The sequence below is a fragment of the Mustela putorius genome, unplaced genomic scaffold, assembly GCF_011764305.1.
Source record: "Mustela putorius furo isolate JIRA1106 unplaced genomic scaffold, ASM1176430v1.1 tig00003836_pilon_pilon_pilon, whole genome shotgun sequence".
Classification (NCBI taxonomy): Eukaryota; Metazoa; Chordata; class Mammalia; order Carnivora; family Mustelidae; genus Mustela; species Mustela putorius.
The window spans coordinates 23,176,527-23,203,790 of record NW_025421989.1 but is presented as its reverse complement, the minus strand read 5'-3'; the positions used below and the strand labels follow the sequence as shown (position 1 = coordinate 23,203,790).

The 27,264-nt window shown below is 36.6% G+C and overlaps 1 pseudogene; it reads right to left on the bottom strand.

Annotated features, from left to right (window-relative positions):
* Positions 1–774: 774 nt before the first annotated feature.
* LOC101674349 lies at positions 775–27,264 on the bottom strand (annotated as a pseudogene).

The window sequence follows — 27,264 nt, the reverse complement described above, 5'->3', positions numbered from 1 at the left end:
AGATGACCTTAAAAGCTTTGTCATGGGTTGTCCAGGTGGGCCCAATGTAATCAGAATATTTTGGCCTGCAGAAGTGAAGGTCAGGGGCACCTGGGTGGCTCAGTAGGTTAAAGCCTCTGCCTTTGGCTCAGGTCATGATCCCACGGTCCTGGGATCAAGCCCCACATCGGGCTCTCTGCTCAGCGGGGAGCCTGCTTCCTCCTCTCTCTCTCTCTGCCTGCCTCTCTGCCTTCTTGAGATCTCTGTCAAATAAATAAATTAAAAAAAAAAAAAAAGAAGTGAAGGTCAGAGGAGGTGGGGCTATGGAAGAGGGCAGGGGGATGTACTAAGAGGATTTGAACCCCACTGCTGGCTGAAATAACTACTTACTTTGTAATTCCATCTCATGTATAAAATTAAGTTATTTTTTACTTTATCTCTAATCACACTGTATCATTTGAAGTCTCATTTCTATCATTCAGGATTGTGTTTACAAGATTCTTAATTGTTGAGACATGAGGTGGAAATCTGTCCATTTTTATTTGCTTTGTACTATTTACTGAATGTATGTCACAATTCATTTAAGCATTATACATAGATGTATATATTATTATTATTATTATTATTATTTGATTCAAAAAGCTTTATTGTTTCCATTTGGTCCACGGGTGGGGAGAGGGCTCCTGGTTGGTTGAAAAGCTGCCTAGTGGCTTCAGGGAGAGGCTCAGGGCACAAGCCTTGACACCAGCGTGATGCCAGAGGGGTCCCTCAAAGACTGCTGAGCTTCAGAGACTCCTAGTGGTGCTCGAGGGTCAGCCTCTCGAAGAGATACTCACCAAGCCTGGGGGCCGGCCAGCCTGCGGAGGTGAGTCAGCTGGTTGCCATCTTCTTGATGAGTTTCCCCTCCTCATGCAGGATGTGATTTTCTGGGAAGTCACAGGGCTGAGGGTCTGTGCGGGCGGAACCCAGGACACGCAGACCCAAATGGGCCTGGTTCTGATTCTTCTCCAGAACCAGGGCGGCTTCCCTGGCATCCACGGTTTTACTACAGTGCCCTCCTGGGACGGCTCCTGCATGTCCTGGAAGAGGATGCCGCTGGGCTGGTTTTGCATGTTCAGGAGATGTTGGACACCCTGGGGTTTCTCCTGAGCCAACTAGCCTAAGATATGTCCCACACCTTCCAGAGTCACATCGTCCAGGTGGAAATAGAAACCCGGAAAGAGGTAGGTGTAGGAGGCCCACAGATGCACGTTGACCAGGCAGTTGACTGTGGCCTCCCCATTGGGGGCATACTACTGAGGAATGTGGGAGCTGGGGGCAACTGGGTGGCTCAGTTGTTAAGAGTCTGACTTCTGCTCATGTCATGATCTCAGGGTCCTCCGATGGAGCCCTGCATGATTGAGCCTGTTCAGCGGGAAGCCTGGTCTCCCTGTCCCACTCCCCCTGCTTGTGTTCCCTCTTTCTCTGTGTCTCTCTGCCAAGTAAGTAAAATAAAATATTTAAAAGAAAACACAAATGAATGTGGGAGCTCATGGTTGATCAGTGATAAGAAGTTAAGCTCAAAACTGTGTGTTGGCTGGTCCTGGAGGCAGAGGGTGGCCAAGAAGATGGCTCCAAAGGTTGTATCTCGATAAAGTGTTGTAAGGTGGTTGGAGGCTGGTAGAAGGGTCCATCCAAACACCGCTGGAACAAAAGACAGACCTCCCAACTGCTGGGCACACTGCCTGTGCATTCCACTTTTGATGGGCATTTGTGGTGTTTTCTATTGGAGTCTGTTGCAGCGCTTCTGTGTGTATGTGTTTTCATCAATTTTTATTTAAATTCCAGCTAACATAGTGTCATATTAGATTCAGGTGTAGGATTTAGTGATTCATTACTTAAATGCAACATGAACTGCTCATCACAGCAAGTGCCCTTATTAATACCCATCATCCATTTAACCCATTCCCCCACCCATGGATATATATTTTCCTGTAGAATAGTAACCTTGCTTAAGTTTTGGATATTTGTTTTTAGGTCCTAAAATTTCCCTTCTCCAATATTTCTCTACTCTCATTCAGGGACAGCTAAATATGAGTTAGACCTTGTCATTGTAGCTCTGTGCCTCCATCCATTTTATCTGTTTTTGGCTGAATTATCAATAATTTTTCTAGTAGTTCTATCTTCAGTTGTATCTAGCTACTATTAAAACTATACACTGAATTTTTATTTCATTTACTTACAATGTTTCCAATATCTACTTAGCCATCACTTTCTATATTTTAATTTTTTTAAAGATTTTATTTATTTATTTGACAGAGAAAGATCACAAGTAGGCAGAGAGGCAGGCAGAGAGAGAGGAGGAAGCAGGCTCCCCAGTGAGCAGAGAGCCCAATGAGGGGCTCAATCCCAGGACCCTGGGATCATGACCTGAGCTGAAGGCAGAGGCTTTAACCCACTGAGCCACCCAGGCACCCCAGTCCATCACTTTTTAGAATCCTCTTTTTCCATCCATATTTTCCTTTTATTTTTTATTTTTTATTTTCAGCATAACAGTATTCATTATTTTTGCACCACACACAGTGCTCCATGCAATCTGTGCCCTCTATAATACCCACCACCTGGTACCCCAACCTCCCACCCCCCCACCCCTTCAAACCCCTCAGATTGTTTTTCAGAGTCCATAGTCTCTCATGATTCACCTCCCCTTCCAATTTACCCCAACTCCCTTCTCCTCTCTAACACCCCTTGTCCTCCATGATATTTGTTATGCTCCACAAATAAGTGAAACCATATGATAATTGACTCTCTCTGCTTGACTTCTTTCACTCAGCATAATCTCTTCCAGTCCTGTCCATGTTGCTAAAAGAGTTGGGTATTCATCCTTTCTGATAGAGGCATAATACTCCATAGTGTATATGGACCACATCTTCCTTATCCATTCATCCGTTGAAGGGCATCTTGGTTCTTTCCATAGTTTGGCGACCGTGGCCATTGCTGCTATAAACATTGGGGTACAGATGGCCCTTCTTTTCACGACATCTGTATCTTTGGGGTAAATACCCAGGAGTGCAATGGCAGGGTCATAGGGAAGTTCTATTTTTAATTTCTTGAGGAATCTCCACACTGTTCTCCAAAGAGGCTGCACCAACCTGCATTCCCACCAACAGTGTAAGAGGGTTCCCCTTTCTCCACATCCTCTCCAACACATGTTGTTTCCTGTCTTGTTAATTTTGGCCATTCTAACTGGTGTAAGGTGATATCTCAATGTGGTTTTAATTTGAATCTCCCTGAGGGCTAGTGATGATGAACATTTTTCATGTGTCTGATAGCCATTTGTATGTCTTCATTGGAGAAGTCTCTGTTCATATCTTCTGCCCATTTTTTTATATGATTGCCTGTTTTGTGTGTGTTGAGTTTGAGGAGTTCATTATAGATCCTGGATATCAACCTTTTGTCTGTACTGTCATTTGCAAATATCTTCTCCCATTCCGTGGGTTGCCTCTTTGTTTTCTTCACTGTTTCCTTTGCTGTGCAGAAGCTTTCGATTTTGATGAATTAATTCAGATTATTCTCACTTATGTCATATTTTCCTATCTGTGTGTATGATCTAGACATTGATTTTTAAGAAGTTACTTGTCATACTTGTCCCTAAAGATTAAAATACAAAAAGAGGAGGTAATTTATCAAAATACAGCATATTTTTTTCATATGTCCACAAAAATAAATTCCTGTGAACATTCATTTTTATGTGAATACAGTTTAATCACTTGGGGTGAGGTCAGTTGCTAACTGGCTGTAACCACACTCCTTGCCATGGAATAAACAGCCTTATAAATGTTCTTCTTACACACTCTTTTAGATCAAATAAGCTTTTTAATCACAATAAACTTAATTTTTTTAGAATACTTTTAGGTTCACAGAAAAATTGAGCAGAAAGCACAGAGAATTCCCATATACCCTCTATCCCCACAGATGCCCATCCTCCCCCAAGTCATCATCTCATTTGTTAGAATTGATGAACCTACACTGATACAGCATTATCACCCCAAAGTCTATGCTTTACATCAGGGTTCAGTTTTAATATTGTACAGTCTGTGGATTTTAACAAACATGTTATCTACCATCCTAGTATTCTATAGAATACTTTCATTGTCATAAAACCCCTCTGTAAACATCCATGTGTAAGTTTTCATATGGACACAAGTTTTTAGTTCATTTGGGTAAATACCAAGGAGCATACTGATCGCATAGTAAGAGTGTGTGTAATTTTATCAGAAACTGACAAACTGTCTTTCAAAGTGGCTGTATAATTTTGCCTTCCCACCAGCACTGTATGAGAATCCTGTTGTTCCACATCCTTGCCAGCATCTGGTATTGTCAGTGATCTGGATTTTGGCCATTCTTGTAGATGTATAGTGCTATCTCGTTTTTATTTACATTGCCCTTATAACATATGATGTGGAGTATCTATTCATAGGTTTATTTGTTATCTCTGTATCTTCAGTGAGGTGTCTCTTAAGGTCTTTGGCCTACTTTTTGTTTGACTTCTTAGTGTTGAGTTCTAAAAGTTCCTTGTATGTTTTGGGATAAAAGTAATTTACCAGATATGTCTTGCACAAATACTTTTCCTAGTCTGGATTCTCTTCTCATTCTCTTGATATTGTCTTTTGAAGAATAGGAATTTTTACTTTTAATGAAGTCCAGTTTATTAATTCTTTCCTTCATGGATCATGCCTTTGGTAATAGATCTAAGAAGTCCTCACCACACTCAACATTGTCTGGGTTTTTGCCTGTTTTCTTTTAGAAGTTTTTCATTTTACATTTAGGTATGTGGTCCATTTTGAGTTAATTTTTGCAAACTGTCTAAGGTGTGTGTGTTTAGATTTTTCCCTGAGCATGTGGATATCCAGCATCATTTGTCGATGTGTGGCCTCGTGCCAAGCATTAGGAAATGAGTCCTCTGTTACTATCATCTGGGAAAGATTGTAGAAAATAGGCACAACTTCTTCCTTAAATATAGACTTGAACAGTGAACCCATCTAGGCTTGATGCATTCTGTTATTGATCCAATATATTTAATAAATATGGGTCTATTCAGATTGTCTTTTTCTTCTTGTGTGAATAACATAACTTCAGTTCAATTCTGTCTTGTATGAATTTTGGAATTTTGCTTCTTTCAAAGAAGTAATGTTTTTTATTTAGATTATAAAAATTGAGAATATAGAGATATTTATAGTATTATTTGATTATCCTTTTATGTCCATGGAATCTCTGGTGAGGTCTTATCCTCGTGTTTTATGTTAGTAATTTGTGTCCTCTTTTTTTATTATTTTATTGGTTGTTATGGCTTAGGTGTATCAGTTTTACTGAAAGTTTTGCAGAACCAGCTTTTGGTTTTATTGTTTTTCTTTATCAGTTTCTTTTTTCATTGGTTTCTGCTTTAATTCATATTATTGATTTTTTTTAGTTTTTATTTAAATTCCAGTTAACACAGAGTGTAATATTAGTTTCAGGTGTACAATTTAGTGATTCAGTACTTCCTTACAACACCCAAAACTCATCATGACAAGTGCCCTCCTTAATCCCCCTTACCTATTTACCCCACCCCCCACCCTTCTCCCCTCTGGTAATCATCAGTTTGTTCCCCATAGTACAGAGTATGTTTCTTGATTTTTCTCTTTTTCCCTATGCCCCCCATGATCTTTTTTTAAAAGATTTTATTTATTTATTTGACAGATCACAAGTAGGCAGAGAGGCAGGCAGAGAGAGAGGAGGAAGCAGGCTCCCCACTGAGCAGAGGGCCCAATGCAAGGCTCGATCCCAGGACCCTGAGATCATGACCTGAGCTGAAGGCAGAGGCTTTAACCCACTGAGCCATCCAGGTGCCCCCTCGCCATGATCTTTTATTTTGTTTCTTAAATTCTTCATATGAGTGAAATCATGTGCTGTTTGTCTTTCTCTGACTTACTTCATTTAGCTTAATACTCCATAGCTCTGTCCATGTCATTCTTTTGATGGTTGAGTAATATTCTGTTGCACATAACACATCTTCTTTATCCATTCATCAGTTGATAGATATGTGTGCTCTTCCCATAATTTGGCTACTGTTGACTATGCTGCTGTAAACATCAGAGTGCATGTATCCCTTTGAATTTGTATCTTTTTATTCTTTGGGTAAATACCTAGTTCTGCAATTCCTGAGTGGTAAGGTATTCTATTTCTAACTTTTTGAAGAACCTCCAACCTGTTTTCCAGATTGGCTGCACCAATTTGCATTCCCACGCACAGTGTAAGAGGATTCCCTTTTTCTACATCATCACCAACACCTTTTGTTTCCTTTGTTGTGAATTTTAACCATTCTGATTGATGCAGTCTTGTTTGCATTTCCCTGATGATAAGTTATGATGAACATTTTCTCGTGTGTCTGTTGGTCATGTGTTTGGAAAAGTGTTTATTCATGTCTTTTGCCCATTTTTAATTGGGTTATTTGTTTTTTGGGTGTTGAGTTTGGTATGTTCTTTATAGATACTGAATGCTATTTATCAGATAGGTAATTTGCAGATATCGTCTCCCATTCTGTTGGTTGCCTTTTAGTTGTGTTTATTGTTTTCTTCTCTGTGTGGAAGCTTTTTATCTTGATGAATTCCTAGTAGTTTATTTTTGTTTTTGTTTATGTTGCCTCCAGAGGCATGTCTAGTAAAGAAGTTGGTATGCCCAAAGTCAAAGACATTGCTGCCTGTATTCTCCCTGAGGATTTTGATGGTTTTCTGTCTCACATTTAGGTCTTTAATCCATTTTGACTTTTTGTGTGTGGTGTAAGAAAGTGATCCAGCTTCATTCTTCTGCATGTTGCTGTCCAGTTTACCCAACACCATTTGTTGAAAAGACTGTCTTTTTTCTATTGGATAATCTTGCCTACTTTGTTGAAGATAAATTGATCATATACTTGTGGGTTCATTTCTACATTTCCTTTTCTGTTTATTTTACTTATGTGTCCATTTTTGTACCAGTACAATACTGCCTTGATTGCTGCAGCTTTGTAATATGACTTAAAGTCCACAATTGTGATGCCTCAAGTTTGTTTTTCTTTCCAAGGGTTGCTTTGGCTATTTGGGGTCTTTTGTGGTTCCATACAAATTTTAGGATTGTTCTATCTCTGTGAAAAATACAAGTGGTATTTTGATAAGTTTTGCATTAAGTGTGTAGATTCCTTGAGATAGTATCAACATTTTAACAATATTTTTCCAATCCATGAACATGGAATGTCTTCCCAGTTCTTTGTGTCACCTACAATTTCTTTCACCACGGTTTTACAGTTTTCAGAGTATAGATCTTTTACCTCATTGGTTAGGTGTATTCCTAGGTATCTTACTATTTTTGGTATAATTGTAAATGGGTTTGATTCCTTGATTTTTCCTTCTGCTGCTTCATTATTATTGATGTATATAAATGAAACCAATCTCTGTACATTGATTTTTGTATCCTGTGACATTAATGAATTAGTGTAACAGTTCTTACAAGCTTTTGGTGGATCTTTTGGGTTTTCTTTATAGAATATCATGTCATCTGTAAATGGTGACAGTTTGACATCTTCTCTGCCAATTTTGATGCCCTTTATTTGCTTTTGTTTTCTGATTTCTTTGTCTAAGACTTTCAGTAATATGTTGAACAATACTGGTGAGAGTGGACATCCCTGTCTTATTTCCGACTGTAGAGGAAAAAGCTCTTAGTTTTTCCCCATTGTGGATAATACTAACAGTGTATTTTTCACAGATGAACTTTATTATATTGAAATATGTTCTCTCTATCCCTAATTTGTTGAGGGTTTTTATTATGAATGGATGTTGTACTTTGTCAAATGCTTTTCCTGCATCTGTTGAAAGGATCATATGGTTATTATCCTTTCTTTTATTAATCTGGTATATCATGCTAATTGATTGGCAAAAAATGAACTCTACCAGTCCAGGAGGAAATCTCACTTGGTCATGGTAAATGATTCTTTTAATGTACTGTTGAAATTGGCTGTTAGTATGTTACTGAGAAATTTTACATCTGTGTTCATCAGGGATATTGGCCTGTAGTTCTCTTTTTTACTGGAGCGTTGCTCTGGTTTTTATATTTGGGTACTGCTGGTCTCATAGAATGAATTTGGAAGGTTTCCTTTTGTTTCTCTTTTGTTGAAGAGTTTGCGAAGAATAGGCATCAAATTTCCTTTAAATATTTGGTAAAATTCCCCTGGGAAGCCATCTGGTCCTGAATTCTTGTTTGTTGGGTAATTTTTGATGTACTGATTCAATTTCTTTGCTGGTTATTGGCCTGTACAAGTTTTCTATTTCTTCTTATTTCAGTTTCGGCAGTTTATATGTTTGTAGGAATTCATCCATTTCTTTTAGGTTGTCCAATTTGTTGGCATTTAGTTTTTCATAATATTCTCTTATAATTATTTGTATTTCTGTGCTATTGGTCATTTCTCCTCTATCATTTGTGATTTTATTTATTTTGGTCCTATCTTTTTGATACATCTGGCTATGGCTTTATCAATTTTATTAATTTTTTTCAGAGAACTGGCTCTAGTTTTGTTGATCTGTTCTATTGTTTTTTAATTTGCTTTCATTTATACTCTCAGATTTATTATTTCCCTTTATCTGCTGGCTTTAGGCTTCATTTGTTCTTTTTCTAGCACCTTTAGGGGTAAGTTTAGGTTGTTTATTTGAGATTTTCCTTGCTTCTTGAGGTAGACCTTGTATTGCTCTATACTTCTTTCTTAGGACCACTTTTGCTCCACCCCAAATATTTTGGACAATTATGATTTCATTTTCATTTTTTCCCATGTATTTTTTAGTTTTTTCTCTATTTCCTGGTTGATCCATTCATTGTTTGCTTCTGTTTTTTAACTTTCATGTATTTTCAGTCTTTCTAAATTTTTTCTTGTGGTTGACTTCAAGTTTCATAGCATTGTAGTAAAGAAAAATGTGCGTGGTATGATCTCACTCTTTTGTACTTGCTGAGGCCTGATGGGAGACCTAGTATGTGATCTGTTCTAGAGAATGCCCCATGTGCACCTGAAAGAAATGTATATTCTGCTGTTCCAGGATGAAGTGGTCTCACTATATCTGTTAAGTCCCTCTGGTCCAGTGTATCATTCAAAGCCACTGTTTCCCTTGTTGATCTTCAGCTTAGGTGATAAGTCCATTGCTCTAAGTGAGGTGTTAAAGTCCCCTACTATTATTGTATTATTATCAATGAGTTCCTTTATGTTTGTTAAAAATTGTTTTATATGGGGCCCCTGGGTGGCTCAGTGGGTTAAAGCCTCTGCTTTTGGCTCAGGTCATGATCCCAGGGACCTGGGATCGAGCCCCGCACCGGGCTCTCTGCTCGGCGGGGAAGAATTGTTTTATATATTTGGGTGCTCCCATGTTGGGTGCATAAATATTCACAATTGTTAGATCTTGTTGGATTGTCCCCTTTATTATGATGCAATATACTTCTTCATCTTTTGTGACAATCTTTGTTTTAAAGTCTAGTTTGTCCTTTATAAGTATTGCTGCTCCAACTTTCTTTTGATATCTATTTGCATGGTTAATATTTTTCTATCCCTTCACTTTAAATCTGCAGTTGTCTTTAGGTATAAAATGAGTCTCTTGTGGCAGCATATAGATGAATCTTGTGGGTTTTTTTAAAGTTTTTATTTATTTATTTGAGAGAGAGAAAGTGAAGACACAAGTTGGGGGAGGGGTTTCAGGAGCAGAGAAGCAGATGTTGCACTAAGTAGGGAGCCCAATGCTGGGCTCTATCCTAGGACCCTGGGATCATTACCTAAACTGAGGGCACACGCTTAACTGACTGACTGACCCAGGTGTCATGATGACTCTTATGTTTTTTTTATTGTTCTTGTTGTAGTTGTTTTAGATTTTATTTACTCAGAGCACAAGGAGGGGGAGAGGGAGAAGCAGACTCACCTCAGAGAGGGGATCCCAACTCGGGGCTCTATCCTAGGACCTGGAGATCAAGACCTGAGCTGGAGGCAGAGACTTAATCATCTGGGCCACTCAGGAACCCTCAGTCTTGTGTTTTTATTTTTTATTTTTATTTTTTTTTTTAATATCCATTTTGACACTCTGTGTCTTTTGGACAGTTTAGTGCATTTACATTCAGAGTAATTATTGATATATATTTATTACCATCTTACTACTTAGTTTGTTCTTGTGTCTGGAGATTTTTCCACTCATTGAGTCCCCTTTAATACTTCTTGTAGGGCTGGTTTAGCGGTCACAAACTCCTTCAGTTTCTGTTTTTCTGGTAAACTCCCCTCCTATTCTGAATGATATCCTTACTGGATAGATTATTCTCTGCTCCAGATTCTTACTATTCAGCATGTTGAATATATCATGCCGCTCTCTTCTTGCTTGCCAAATTTCTGTGGAGAGATCCGCAGCTAGCCATAGGGGTCTTCCCTTGTAAGTTAGGGACTACTTTTTTTGTGCTGTTTTGATTTTTTTTCTTTATCACTATTTTGCTAATTTAATTACAATATATCTTGGTGTTGGCCTGCTTTTGTTGATTTTTGATGGGAGTTCTCTGTGCCTCCTGGGTCTGGATGTTTGTTTCCTTCCCCAGATCAGGGAAGTTTTCAGTTATTATTGCCTAAAATAAATTTTCTGCCCACTTTTCCCTTTCCTTCATTTTCTGGGACTCCTATAATACAAATGTTAATATGTTTGATGGAGTCACTAAGTTCCGTAAGTCTATTCTTGTGTTCTCTTTTGTTCAGCTTCATTATTTTCCATTATTTCATCTTCTGTATCACTTATGCATTCTTTTGGTCTTCCAGCCTTGTGTTTATTGTATTAAGACTGTTTCCAACTTCAGTTACTGACTTTTTCATTTCACTCTGATTGTTTTTTAACTCTTTTCTCTCTGTGATAAGGGTTTCCCTAAAATCTTCTACTCTTTTCTCAAGTCCAGTGAGTATCCTTATAAGTGTTGCTTTAAATTCTCCATCAAGATGTTACTTAAATCTGTTTCACTTAGATATCTGGCTCTGACCTTATCTTATTCTTTCATGTGGGATGAATTCCTCCATCTTGGCATTTTGTCTAAGTCTCTGTCTTCTTCTTTGTTTAGAAAATCCCATTACATTTCTTGTTCCTGAGAGTAATTGCTTTATGAAGAGGTCATGTATTGTCCAGGTCCTGGTGCTTCAGGGAGTGTCTTCCATGTGTGCTGTGTGCACTCTGCTGTTGTGTTTTGACTGCTCTATCCCTCAGACCAGTCATCTGCAGAGGCTCTCCTTGCCTGTAGTGGGCAGTGTTTGGTTCCTGGACAGAATGTGGTGTGCTCTGACCTGCTTATGAAATGAGACCCCATACTACTTGCACTAGAACTGAAGGCCCACAGAACTTTCTGGTTGGGAGACATGGTCTGGGCAGGGGCTTCCTGTGGTCCTGTGGGGAAGGGGCCTGCCTGGCTAGAACTGAGGCAGGCTTTATGGAGAAGGACAGTACTGCCAAAACCAGGGGTGTGGGCCCTGGAGTAAGTAGATTAGGCAGCCAGGGTTTGTGCTGTGCTGTTTCCTGCTGGTGACTCTGTTTATGTTCAGAGGTGTGGGAGGGAAATGGCACCAACTAGCTCCTTTGTCCCCAGAGAGCAGTCTCCAAGCCCACTGCTCTCAGGGAAGTGTTCCAAGAAGTGTGAATAATCCCCGCCTCCCCCATGTGCCCCCTGTGTTTTGCAGATGCTGTTTCCACACTGTCTGCCTCCAGGTTATTTGCTTGCCTTTTCTCCAGGAGAAGAGCAGTGCCCTCTAGGCACTATTCCATCCAAGCCCACTGATTTTTAAAAGTCCAGCCTTAGGTACATGGTGTGGGCAAGGGCCTGTGCTGGTCTTCTGGGGGAGGGCCCTGCCACGCTGGAACTGAGGCAAGTCTTGCCAGTGCACAGAGGTGTGGGACATGGTGTAAGCAGGTTAGGCAGCCGGTGTCAGGGTTGAGCTGGTTTCTGCACGTGGCTCTGTGTTAATGATGAGGGGCAGGGCAGGAATTGGTGCCCATCAGCTCCTTTGTTCCTGGAGAGGCATCTCCCAAAACTCTGTCTCTCAGGGATGTGCCCCAAGATGAGCAAATCATCTGCCCCCTGTGTGCCCCAGGCTTTCTTCAAATCTCTGTTTCTATGCCCATCTGTCCCTAGGTTGTTTGCCTGCCTACTCTTCAGGAGTAAGGCAGCACCCTCTGGGTTCTATCCCAGCCAAGCTCACTGTTCTTTAAAACTCTAGTCTTCAAGCCCCTGGTAGCAAGAACTCAGGAAGATCATCTCCTCTCCTTTTCCCAGCCAGTAGCTTTGGGGAAATATCTTCCTTGTATATTCCCCCATGTTCTCCTCTCTCCCTTTGTCCCTCTCACCCTCACCCTTCTCTGCACCCAGGATTCCCTCCCCTCCACAGCACAGATGATCCACTTCTCTCTCAAACCACATCTCTGCACTTTCTACTTCTTTGATGTGGCTTCTTCTCTCCCTTTAGTTATGGAGTTTGTTCTGTCAGTCCTCAAGTTGATTTCTGAAGTACTTAGAATGATTTGATAGTTTTTAAGGAACGAGACAAGCCTAGGGTCCTCCTACTATGCAGCCATCTTAACTTTTCTCTTATTATTGCTTTTTTCCCTGCATATTTGGTGTTTAATTTATTCTCCCTTTCTAGTTTGCTAAAGGGAAGCTTAGATGACTGATTTTTAGATCTTTTTTTTTTTCTAATCCAACATATAGAGTCAATGCTATACAGTTCCCTTTCATTACTACTTTCAGTGCATCCCACAAATTTTGGTTAACTGTTTGTCTTTTTCCTTGAGTTTGAACTATTTTAAAATTTCTTTTATGATTTCTTCTTTGGCCCATATGTTACTAAGAAATGTGTTGTTTAATCCCCAGGTATGTTGTATTTGGCAGCTACCTTTCTGCTGTGGACTGCTAGTTTAATTCTCTTGTGATGTGTGGATAGATATTGTATGACTTCCATTCTTTTACATTTGTTGTGTTTTATGGCCAAGAATGTTGTTTATCTTGGTGCATGTTCCATGTGAACTTTAGAAGAATTTTTATTCTGTTGTTGGCTTAAGTAATCTGTAGATATCCATCATATCTACATAGTTGATGTGTTACTGAGTTTGTCTATATCTTATGGACTTTGGCCTGCTGGATCCACCCATTTCTGATAGGTGGATGTTAAAATGTCCAACTGTAATAGTGGATTTGTCTATTAATTCTTACAGTTCTGTCCGTTTTTGCTTCATGTATTTTGATGCTCTTGTTAATTGCATACATTTTGAGATTGTTACATCTTTTTGGAGAATGGATTTTCATCATGATCCACTGTCCCTCATTATGGATGATAACATTTCTTGATCTGAATTATGTTATATCTGAAGTTAATATATCTTACCTCTGTTTGTATTTGAGTTGTGTTAGCATGATACATTTTTCTCCAACCATTTACTTTTACAGCATATGTATCTTTATATTTAAAGTGAGTCTCTGGTATACAAGATAAAATCTTGTTTTTTAATCCTCTCTGACAATGTGTCTAGATCACTGACATTCAAAGTCTTTATTGATTACTTAGTTGGATCAGTATCTGTTACTCTTTTCTATTTGTTTCCCTTATTCTTTGTTCCTAGTTTTAACTTTCACTCTTCTTCGATTTTAATTGAGTATATTATATAAGTCCCCTTTACTTCCTCTCTTAGCATAGCATATCAGTCAAAACAAAATAAGCTTTGAGAGCTCTTTTAATTCTTTCAGGTTTTCATTTCTATATCTTCTTTACTATCATATTGTCTCTTCATTGTTTTTCAGAAGCTGTTTAAAGAGTTTTTAGAAATTGTTCTCTAAGGGAGAGTTGGAATCTATTATCTACTTGATTTCAAGAAGTGAAAATCTAAACAGTCTTGGTTTTAAAATTTTGAAGATTTTACTTATTTATTTGAGAGAGATAGAGAGAATATGAGAGGGGAGAAGGTTAGGGGGAGAAGCAGACAGAGCCAGGAGCCTGAGGGGGGACTCGATCCCAAGACTCCAGGACCATGTCCTGAGCCAAAGGCAGTTGCTTAACCAAATAAGCCATCCAGGTGGCCTTTAAATTATATTTTCAATGATCACTTCTTTGCAATAGGATAGTTTTATGGTCAGCCCTTAGCACAGATTTGTGAGGCACTGTAATGGTTCAGGCTTCAGAGGCTGGCTTCATTATCTCTTCATGATTTGTAAGGAATAAGAGTATATCTTATTAATCATTCTCTCAAATTAAGGTAAAAATACTGTTCCTGAAGCGAATCTAAGGGAAAGGGAGAGGGGTTTTTACAGGACATTGGAGCTTAAAATTTTCAAACCATTATCTACTTGGAGGTGGATAGCAGAGATTTAAGTGATTTTTCTAGAATCAACTTGATTGTACCAGAGAACATAGACAGTCTTAGATCTCTTCCCTTATGCATGGAATAGGGGATGCTCTTGGATTTTTATCCCAGAAATTTAGAGAAAGAAAATTTACCTGGAACTTTCTCAGTCAAATGGATTCTTTAATTTGAGTTCTGGAGTTTTCAAGTTAAGACCAGATACATAAGCTAGTCACTTTTTTATTTGTTAGGAATTAATCCTACTTATGTGGTTTGCAACAAATGTGTGTTTTATTTTAACCCTCATCCTTGAAGCCTATGAATATCAAGAATGTTAGAAAATACCACAGGAAATTATTTAAATTGAACTCAGAAGATGTTCAGTGGCCTAAATAATAAGCAATCAGAAATAAACAGGATTTTAATTTCTTCTAAATGTTCAAGCATGTAATTTTTAAATGCCATTTTAAAATCTTAGCTATTTGATAGCAATTGAGTTCTAATTGCTCAAAAGTATGTTCCAACACAGTTATTAAAGAAATCAGTGATTGCCTGAGGTAGGTAGATATAATTTAAATCTATACAAATTAGTTATCATTGATCTGGTTGACACTCAGTACAGTTTTAATTCTTCTTGTTTATTAGCCAAAGGCAGTTTGCATGCATTTATAATCATGACTCATGATGTGCTCCAATTGCTTTTTTAAACAAATGACGTTGATTAATATTGTCTAGGAATCATTTCTGTTTTACATTTGGTATGTTTTACATACTGTTTTACATACTGGTATTTTGAAGGCAAAAACCATATCTTGACAGTTGATCTTTGAAAAGAAGTTGCTTTAAAAACTGAACTTTGTATTTAATACAACATATGATGATTTTTGGAGAAATGTTCCTATCAGTTGACATAATTGAACTTTTTTGGTGTTTAATTTGGATTTCTTTATTCAGGAAGGTACCCTTCTGTTTGTAATTCATTTGTCATACATTCATTAGAAGTGCCTCTTGAAAAGTAGTTAAAGCAACTTTTTCGATTGATGGTAATTGAGGAGGTGATGAAGCATGGTTTCTGGAGGTTGCATACATATAGTTTTCTAACCTTTTCCCTGAACCCATTATAAAACACTGCAATATTGATTCATCTCTGAAACTTAGGATAACTAAGGATGACATCTAGACCCACAGGCTGAGGGCATTAAAGAACTTTTAAGTAAATATAAGTCCCTCCTTCCATCTGTACTAAGGGTTCTTAACACAAGGACTACTGGGTATGGACTAATGAGTACAACATGGCTTTGGAGTTTGAGAAAGTAGATTGATATTCCAGCTTGTTCTTGACAGTTGAATCAATTCGCCTTGCTTTTTTAATATATAGTCTGGGATCTCTGTTGTTTCTGTCTCATAAGGATGTTGTAAAGATAGAGATAAAATGTAATGGCCAAAACTTTTCTTCTGATAGGAAAAGCAGACATATAAACTAGTAACTATAATGAAATCAGTATAGAACTGAAAACACTGCACTACAGGAGCAACAGAATGGTTAGTTTTTATATAGGGATAATTATTACTTTTTATTTTGCTGCAGTAATGACTACATGAGGTCTATAAATTTTTAAGTGTTGAATACAATGTTTCTGATTATAGCCACTATCTTGTACAGTAGATCAGCAGTGCTTATTCATCTTGCTGACACTGAAACTTTATACCCATTGATTACAAACTCCCCATTTCCCCCTCTGCCCAGCCACAGGAAACCACCATTCTATTATTTGAATCTGTGAATTTGACTATTTTCAATACCTCATATAAGTGAAGTCATACAGCATTTGTCCTTCTATAACTTAATTCACTTAGGATAATGCCCTCAAGTTTCATTCATGTTGTAATGTGTGTCAGAATTTCTTCCTTGTTAAAGCCAAATAATATTTCATTGTATGTATATACCACACCTTTAAAAGAATTTTTCATCTGTTTCCACAACTTGGCAACTATGAATAGTACTGCAGTGAACATGGGGGTGCTCATATATCTTGTTGAGATACTGACTTTAATTATTTTGGATAGATACCCTGAAGTGGGATTCCTGGATTATATGTAATTAATTTCCAAGAAATTGGAAAGTGAATGAAGTGATAAATGATGTTTTACTGGTAGAACTTGGTTATTTCTGATAATCACAAGTTCAGCATAATTGTGCCCTGATTTGAATTTTAGCTAAGATAGTTGGTTTGCTTGTAGGAGTCAGGAATATTCAGGTTTGATGTTAATTTGATGGAATTTTCATTTATTCTAGTATCTTTTCTCTGTACATTCAAGATAATGTGCAATTATTACCTACACAAAACTAACTTTCTGCCTAATGCAAGCCTTAAGGTCCTTCTAAGCCTTAAGTTTTCCAAGGGCTTTTAATCAGTTTTTTTTTTCCTTTGTAGACAGATTAACTAGAAATTAGGTATAAGAAAAATTAAATGCATTTGTTGAACCTAACTTCGATTTCTCCAACCACAAATGTCATAATGGTCTTCCACTAAGAATCCACGTAATATGACTTTCATGTTGCTTCCTTTCACCATCAGTTTTTCATAACTTTCTGGCACATAATATTTAAACATTGCTGATAGCTAAACGAGTTTTAAAAATGCATGTATAGAGACAAGGTTGGGCACGAATGTTTGAAATAAAAGGGGACAGGATGATATATAAAGAAACTTGAAGAAGAGAATGGCGTTTAAGAACAGAATTAGGGTAGAAGTAGCACAATTTAGTTATAATAGATGAAATCTACCCTCAAAACATCTTAATTTTAATCCTACTTGTTTATTAGCTGAAGGTAGTTTCCATACAATTATAATCACGAATCATGATGTATAATTGCTTTTAAAAATGGCATTGATTAATATTGATTTTAAAATGTTTCCTTTTTTACAATGTATTCATTAGCATTTTAAAGATAAAACAGTATTTTGACTATTATTTTTATCAATAAAGTACTTAAAAACCTGAACTTTTACATTTTGCCATAGTGCTTAATATGTGTGTTAGTACAAATAGTACAGTGGCCAGGGTCTGTCAATAAGGTAGTTAAAGTTATAACAGAATTTAAAGGACACATGTATATAATAATGAGTTCACTTTGCCACTTGTTTCAAGATCAATCTCAACCATTCTGGTGTCTTCCTTTTTTTTTTTTTTAAATAGTATTTGTGTAATAGGTTTAATACTGTGGAGTTGTGATGTGGAGGAAAGGAGGTAATGTGTGCAAAAGCGAGGGGAGACAAATAAAGCACAGGTAACGTCACCATGACTACACTAAGGCCCCAAGAAGAAAATAGTGTAGGCTTTGCAGAGACAAGTATTTCGACCTCCACAATCTCCTAGCTGCAATACTTCAATTGCCTCTCCTCTACTTTGTCAAAATGCTTTCATTCTTTACAGAAGGTAAATCAGATACCATCTCTTCTGCTGAATTTTCATTGTGCTTACACTTAATCCAAGCTCTGTTCTCACTTCCAAAGACTTAAATTGTCTGCTTCTACCTATCCCTTTGACCTCACCCCCACTTTTCCCTCTTGTTCACTGTACTTGAGCAAAACTGGCCTCTTCTTTTGTTCTTACAAAGTACCAGGTCATTACCCCCTTTTGGCTTTTTGTGTTAAGGTATACATCTGATGGGATGCTTTTCTGGTTGTATGTGTGTTGTTTCTTCTCATTTAGAGCTGTCATGTTCTTAGAGGGGCTTTTCATGACCATCTCTTCTGAAATAGCTACTCTATAACTATGAAATCTCCCTATTTACTTATATGGACAGCAAGTAGGACTAATGGGTATTTCCTCAATTCTTTATTTATTGATAGATTATTTGATTTTTCTTTGCTCATTAAAATGTAAGCTCCATGAGAAGAGGGATTTTTTTCTATCTTGTCTACCACTGTAAACCAGAACCTGGAATAGTATTTGTCACATAGGAGATATTCAATTTATATTTATTAAATGAATAAATTAATATTGGATGGATTAAAATAGCTGTTTAAAGATTCATCACCCGGATCAACCAAATTTAGAAAGCAAGCCTATTAAGCCCAAGGGGTTACTGCAATAATCCTAGTATAAGGTGATTATAATCTGGAACATTGATTCTTAATCCTTTAATAAACTAATGAAAATTAATAGTGTTGCTTTATGAACTCACATAGGTATATATAAAATTATGTACACTTTCTATGGATTCACAGATTCGCTATCACTTCCCCATAACTCCATGGACCCTTGAATGAAAAACCCCAGTCTACATACTCTACTTCTATGTACTGGGTATATAAAGTAGAAGACAAATTAGAAGGATATTTTAAGAAAAATTAGCATTCATATTTTCAGATTACTAACTTGAGGGACAATGGAAAGAATGATGTCATTAAAATACCAAATTGACAAATGTAGGTGATATTAAGATGACAGTTTTGGATTTTGTGACCCATTGGCAATTAGAATTAGCTGTAATTTTTGTAGAAGTCAGAACTTATTTATTTATTTGACAGAGAGATCACAAGTAGACAGAGAGGCAGGCAGAAAGAAAGGCAGCAGCAGGCTCCCTGCTGAGCAGAGAGCCCAATGTGAGGCTCGATCCCAGGACCCTGAAATGATGACCTGAGCCGAAGGCAGAGGCTGAACTCACTGAGCTACCCAGGCACCCCAGAAGTCAGAACTTTTAATGCAGGTTTAGATAGTAGAATAATAATGAATGGAATCCTGAACTTTGTGCTTTTCAAAGGAGTTGGTATCCAGATAATCATACATTTGGGGGATAAGAAAAGAAAGAAGCACAATTGAAGGAGTAAGTAAGAACTCTAAAAAGTAAGATGGAATTAGGATAATACATTACCAAAAAAATGACAGACAGGGGAATTGAAACACTGTGAGTGTCTATGTCATCTCAGAACCTGGACACATACAGAATGAACTGAATTAACTGGTTTCATGGACCAGTAGGTCTGAAGGCATTGTCTCAGATGGGCTAGAAAGCAAAAGTATTTGGAATTCTGGAGGGGCAAGATGGTTCCAAGAAGTTTGTGGATAATTGAGGGAAAGAGACAACTGAAGATGTGTGTTGATTCAAAGCAAAGTGGGGTGAGCTTATTAATAAGTAAAATCCAACAAGAGTCAAGCATAGAGGAGGAAAGACAACAGACCCAAGGAACAGAAATATGGATATAAGCTTGATTCTAGTCACCTTTCTATTTTGAGCCTCTTTTCTCCTTTTGGTTGTATTTAGAAGATTCCAAATACTGAATATAAGAATCATGAGTTTGGAAGCTCCATGACACTGAGTACAGAAAGAATGGTGTTTCAACTGGGAAAATGGGATGGCCTTCAATAAGGTAAGTTTAGTGTGGTATAAGATGGAAAAAGTAGGCGTGTTCCTACAGGTTCTTTAAATTGCTATTGCTGTATAACAAATGAGTTACAAGTCTTCTAGAAATGGTGTAGTAGGTAATTAAACTTAATCTGATAACTGAAAATAACGTACAGGGCAAAAATACTGAACATACCTTCTTGAAGGCCAACAATATCTGATTGAAGTGAAGGACAGAGACCAAAAGGCATAAATTTTTTGTGTCTTTTATTCCCCTTTGGATAGCAACAATTAGAAAATAAATTTTAAAAAATATTTTTGAAAGATGATATCCAAATGGCTGATAAACATATAATCTGGGATTAAAAACTCCTTCAGTCATCAGTAAAATGTAAGTTTAAATATGGTATACTGCTGCAGAATAGCTAATATTAAAATTATAGTACAAAAATCTTAGCAAAATGATATAAAAAACCAGAATTCTGTATTTTGGTCTTTGTCACTTGAGAAAATATTTTAGCTTTATTACCTAGCAATTCAACTCAAGAAACACACCTTTAAAAATGTACACATGTGCTTACCAGTACACATGAGAGTGGATGTTCATAGACATTATCCATTATATTAGTAACTGGAGACAGCAGAAACATTCATCAATAGTAGAATGGATAAAAACCTAAATTTTTGCATGTTTGCTCAGTGGAATACTACAAAGTAATGAAAAGGAGAATTACAAACACATGTAGCAACATAGATGAAAAATAGATACAATGTTGAATGAAAGAAAGAAGATAGCAAGATATGTGGTATATAATAATACGGATATATATTTCAAAGTACAGGAAAATCTAGGGATGTACTTTTATAAAGTGTAAAGAAAAATAAGAATGTAATTCTTAGGAAAATCAGGAAGGTGATTACCTGTGAGCAAGACAGAATGAAATGTGGCCCAGGAGGGGGTATCTGTATAGTGGTAATGTTCTAAATTTGGATTGGAGAGTGGTTCCATGAGCATTTGCTTTATGGCATATAACGGAGCTGTAGGTTTTTGTGCAGTTTTTTACATGTGTGTTATATTTATGATAAATTTTTTAAGGGAAGCTAGATGAAAATGTGTCATCATGTATAAAAAAATGAAAAATTATCTTGAGGGACCAGCATCCTTTTCTCTTATATTTAGTGAAAACTTAATCTATTTCCAAAACTAGCAAAGGGAGCTTGAGAACAAGCAGAAATCTGGGGGTTATAAATGTCTCTATTTTACAGATGAGAAAATGAGGTTTAGTAGGTTTGAATATAAGCTCAATGTGACATAACTAGATAGAACAGAGAATCAGATCTGCTCACTAGGAATATGGATTTTTTTTTATAATTCCTTATCCTTGAAAAAGTATTTATTTCTCAAATCTATTCCTGTTATAAATAGGTATTTTTAAAAGAATTTTAAAGACACGCTTTGGGGGTAATTTTTCTTTAGAACTTTTTTCCATTAGAAGTTAATGCCCTTTAGAATGTGACTAGCCTAGTCAGTTAAGCATCTTACTCTTGATTTCTACTGAGGTCATGTTCTCAAGGTCGTGAGATTGAGCCCCAGGTTGGGCTCGCACTGGATGTGGAAACTGCTTAGGATACTCTTCCTTTCCTTTTGCTCCTCCACCAACCCTTTTCTCTCTCAAAAAAAGTTATTGCACATCATAAAATGTCTTCACCTGGCAAATCTCTTCAGAATTAAAGGATGTGCAAACTGTCAAATGATGCATATGGGTTAAATATGGACTTTTATTTATTTATTTATTTTTAAAGATTTATTTATTTAAGAGAGCATGAGCAGAGGGAGATGAAAACAAGAAGACCCCTGCTAAACAGGGAACCCAAGACAGGGTTCAATCCCAGGACCCTGAGATCATGACTCAAGTCAAAATCAAGAGTCGGATGCTTAACCGATTGAGCCACCCAGGCACCCATAAGTATGGGCTTTTAATTAAATAAGTGGATGAGTCAGTATTTCTGTTCACATGAAAGGACAAGATTTCACATCTAACACTTATTAAATGTATTACTTCGTATACTAATTAGCAGTGATTTATTATTAAATATAATGGGAGGATGTGTGCAAGGCATGCATGTGTACATGGCATCATTTTATAATTGAAAGATTTCCTACAGTACACATGGAAAAGGCATATGAGTTAGAGATGGTTTTATCATTGTTCACATGTGAAACCAACAGAAGAATGAAAGTATTAATATGTCTAATTCATTAAAAATATTTATCCAGTGCTCAGTAATGCAAGTTTAAAAGAATTATATTAGCAGTGTTTACAAATTAATGATGAGATGTTTGCATTCTGGAAATAAAGGTTCTGTTATATTGCCAGTTTGTGATTTAATCCTGGTTCTCTGCATGAATCTTTGTTTCTTATTATTCTAAAGTCATCTTTATTATGTGTGTATTCATCTGTTAAATAATAATAAATTAGTGGCAAAAGCTAGAGCCATGGGTGGGGGAAGATAAACACATCCAGCGGTGGTATTAATACTCTTGGTTTGAAGGACTGTTTTCATCTGCCAAGTTTTGATTGTCCTGAGTACTTAGATGTATTGCTGCCTTTCATCATGCCAGAAAATGTGGAATTCTTCATTTCTTTGTTTTCCTTGGCTTTCACAACAACCCTTGAGATTCATTGTCAATCTGACTGGCATCTTCCATATATTATGGCACCTAGAATTAAGCATAATGCTTTCAGAATAATATGTTTATTCAGTTTAGAATTTTACCTCATTCTAAATGGAGATCTCATAATTACATTGTTCAACAGTTTGTCACAGTGCTTGGAGGAATACCTTAGCAAATTAAAGGGAAGACTAAAATGTATTTCATTATTTAATGATACACTTTCTACTAATTCTTCCTTATTATGAAATCAGAAAAAGTTTTTCTTGTGAGATTTGTGATCAGAATAAGATCAACAGAAATTGGACAATGGCTCATGCAAGCAACTGGAGGCAATATAGAAAAGTACAAGATATGTTGTTTGCCTTTAATAGATTTATAATTCAGTTAGAAATGGAGAAATATTATAATAGGACACAATATTTAATAATTCATGTTTATTGTAACAAAGTTGTAAAAGCCTCATATTTCAGTATTGGTGTTAAATCTTATACCTGAATTTCATATGCATTCTAAATTTTAAATGCAAATACAAATAAATAGGAAGTAAGCCAAGTTTCATCTTTTCTTGGTACATCTATCAAACTGTCAGTTACTAAAATTCTTAGTTGATTGGTAGAATGAGATATAGAAACTGCCATTTTATAATTTTTGTCTCTTCTGAGGGCTTTTTTGACTTATTCTAAGATTAAAGATTGTTTTCATTAAAAAAGGAAAAAGCATTTCTTATATTTTCATATTTATGAGTACGTGCAATATGTTTCAAAAGGGAGACTATTGAATTGGAAAGAACTCCTAATTAACATGTAATTTTAAATTAAAATTTGGTAATGAAGTGTCATCTATTTTTCAGGGGTAGAAATTGTTGATTTTTTTTATTGATGATATGTTCAATTTGTGATGATATCCTGAACTTCATGCTTGTATAAATGGGAGTTACTCAAAATATGCCATTAGTTTTAAAATACAAATATTTCTACTGGAATATCTCTAAATCTACACTAAACGTATTTCCATAAGTATGTTTATTAACAAAAATGACTACTCATCTTCCAAACTCTAGAAAGCAAAAACTTTAAGAAAGCAAGTATTGAAAACAATTTCTAGAGCTCACATTCATGAATACTTTGAAATTAGACATTCTAAAACAAAAATTCACAAATTCAGGCCCTAATTGTTTGCAGTTGACATTTCTTTCTAGGTGAAAAATTTGATTCTATAATTTCCATGATACCGAAATAAAAGAGTTTTAATAAATTTGCATTGAAGTGTGAAAGTAGGTCTCAAGAAAACAGAGTAGTCACTTCTCTAATTTGACTGGAAATGAATTTGAATTTTTCAGTTTTTCTCCTATCAGTGTGTCAGAAATATATTTTTTCCCAAATCAGCAAATATCTTCAGTAAATTTCTTCAATTTTAAACAGGAACATCAGAATAAAGGGGAAAAAACAACATGAAGAATGTACTTTTCTCTTGAACATGCAGCTGCAAATGGAAAATATCTGCCCTACATAATAAAAGGGTGGCAGCATCAGTATACCCTCTCCTAGGCAAATGAACAGGAATGCTGGGCCCAGCAACCTCCCTGCAATCATTCAACAAATAATATTGATGGCCTGCCATGTATGCAGCACCTGCTTTTGAGGCAGTAGAGGACACTCAGAAATATAATACCCAGTCCTTTTCAATAAGAAGTGTCAATCTAGACTGGGCATAAGTCAGGACAGTGGATGATAAATCACTGTACAAGAATGAATAATAAAACTAGACAGCAATATAAAAAATGACTGTGAACACTATGTGATAAGTGATAGAGGATGTATGTACTCTAGAAACTCCAAGAAGGAAAATACCATTCTTGGCTAGTTAGACGTTATGATCTTAATGCCAGTAGCCAGCCAATTCTGGAACATTGGCTTAATATTTGTTATATATAGTTATTTGAAAGCATATGTGTCATTTATTTCTTTGTAGACATAGAGTTTGATTAAAAACAAAAATATATGATGTGATATAATAATTAACAGAACTTACCTCTGTGTTTTGTCAAATTACTGGGTAAAAGTATTTTACAAGGTAAAATACAAGGAAAATGTGTTTTTTATCTTTACTACCTTGTTTGGATTATTCAATTATCTGGAATTATGGAAATGCCATTTTATTTTACTGATCTCAGTATCTCTTTTATTTTGGTAATAACTTTTCAAATATACTTAAAAGAGAGTTGAGATGAACACATTAAGGTAGAAAAATCTACATGGTGCTAGATTCCTAATTAAGGAATGTGATTCTTATTTTTGGAGATGTCTCTAATAAAGGTGTAGGATGTAAATTGTTATATTCGTCCTCTCTTTCTCTCACATCCACACTCTATGCCTTTTCTTTGAAAAGCCCAATTTTATATATCTATAGAGATAAGTTTTTTTTATTGATTACAAGTGTTATAAGTACTCACCATCTATAAACTAGAGTAGAAATGTCTATATTTCATTATACATTTATTCTTACCCTCCTACAGAAGTTTAATATCATAAGCAAAGCTACTAATAATCCCTGCTTATTTATTGCAAGAAAAATTTTGTTAAAAATTCCAAACTATTTTAAACTATTTGCTTAAAAAGATAAGTGCTAAAGAAATCTGCGTCATCAACATTTCCAGACATGGAGCTTTATAATTTTTTTATCTCTTTTAAAACTCATGCCACTTTTCCTTTAATTTGGATGTTAGAGGATGGTGGCCTTGGCTCATAATCAGATGTAAATTAATAGAGCCTTTGTCAAAATTGGGAAGTTAGAGAAATAGAACTGCTTGTAATAGAGAAGTGGCTTCTGCATTTCAGAGAAAATTAAAGTCAAATTAAACACCCTTCAGATATTTAGACTAAAGGAATTTATGTCTTTCCTGCAGAGTGTGTCAATCCTGGGCTTGAGGAAGGGTAGACCTAAGGCTTTTTGTTCAGATATAATAGAGACACAGTCATCATTCTTAGTCTAAATTCTACCTACAAATACTTACAAATTACATGATCCATTACTTTTTAGTTAACATGCCCAGCCTTTGTTTTTGCATTTATAAAAGGAAGAAAAGTTGCCCAAATCTCAGGGTTTATTGAAAGAGTTAATTACATAAAAGAAAAATAACTCCATTTGTTCATTTATTAAGCAGATGTTTGCAGTGCTTCTTGGAGGCACAGTGATAGAAAAAAGACATGGTGTCTGTTATCAAGGATAGGACCATTAGATGAGAAAGTAAATGTCACTTCACACGAATGGATAAAGAAAATGGAGTATACACATACAGCGGGATATTATTTGGCCTTAAAAAAGGAAAATTATGGGGGCACCTGGGTGGTTCAGGTCATGATCTCGGGGTCCTGGAATCAAGTCCCGTGTCAGGCTCTCTGCTCAGTGGGGAGCCTGCTTCCTTCTCTCTCTCTCTTTCTCTGCCTCCCTCTCTGCCTACTTGTGATCTCTCTCTGTCAAATAAATAAATAAATACATATTTTTTTTTTAAAAGGGAAATTATGGGCGCCTGGGTGGCTCAGTGGGTTAAGCCACTGCCTTCTGCTCAGGTCATGATCTCAGGGTCCTGGGATCGAGTCCCGCATCCGGCTCTCTGCTCAGCGGGGAGCCTGCTTCCTCCTCTCTCTCTCTCTGCCTGCCTCTCTGCCTACTTGTGATCTCTCTCTGTCAAATAAAAAAATAAAATCTTTAAAAAAAAAGGGAAATTATGCCATACATAACATCATGAATAAACCTGAAGGACAGGTAAGGCATGCTTCTATTTATATGAACTATCTAAAATTAGTCAAACTTACAGAATCAGAGAGTAAAATACTGGTTGCAAGGGGCTTGGGGGAGTAGAATACGGGGAGTTCAGTGGGTAAGAAGTTATAGTTATGCAAAATGAGTAAGTCTTAGAGATCTGCTCTACAGCATAAAGCCTATATTTAACAGCACCTTGATGCGCATTTATAAAATTAAGGAGTGTAGATCCCCTTTTAAATATTTGTAACACACATACACACACACACACACACACACGCACACACACACACACAAAGGGTGGGAAGAGACTTTGGTGGTGATAGATATGTTATCTTGATTGTGGTGATAGTTTCACAAGTGCATGTCGATGTTCAAACTCATACTGTATATGTTAAACATGTGCAGTTTTTATATAATAATTATACATTGAAATTTAAAAAGTGAAACAAAAAAGATAGATGAGTGAGTATTCTGCTAGATGGAATGATGTAACAGTAAAAGGTAATTGTTTAAGAGCACCCAGGTATTTAATTATAGTTGTTCACAGAGACTAAGGGAGACTAGGTTACTTGCATATTCTTTAATAGCTTCATTGGAAGATAAAATACATACCATAAAATACAATAAAAATTGTACTAAAATTAGATTGTACTATAACATGGTGCATTTCCATCACTTGGAAAAGAAACTTTATGCCCATTTATGTTCACTCCCATCCCCACAACCCCCAATCCCAGGCAGTCACTATCTATTTTCTGTCCCTAGAGATTTTTCTTTTATGCATATTTCTTTTTTTATGTATATTTTCCTTTAAGCATATTTGTTCTAGATAAAGTATGAGACCCGACTGTGGAAGACCAGGGCTGGCAGAGACCCTGGTTAAAGGGAGTATGACTCACACATTCTCCTGTGAAGACCCAGACAGAGACAGGACTGAGGACATTTACCAAGTCATTGAGCTCTGAGCTACTCATGAGCTGAACCAGCCTGGGTAGGACCCCCGGGTTGACCACTTGGCTGATGCACTCGCTGGAGCCATCAGTGAGGTAAGACAGGGCCCAGCAGGTGTCCCAGAGAATTTCGCTGTCTTGGTGCTTCAGGAGGTGGGACAGGACAGGCAACAT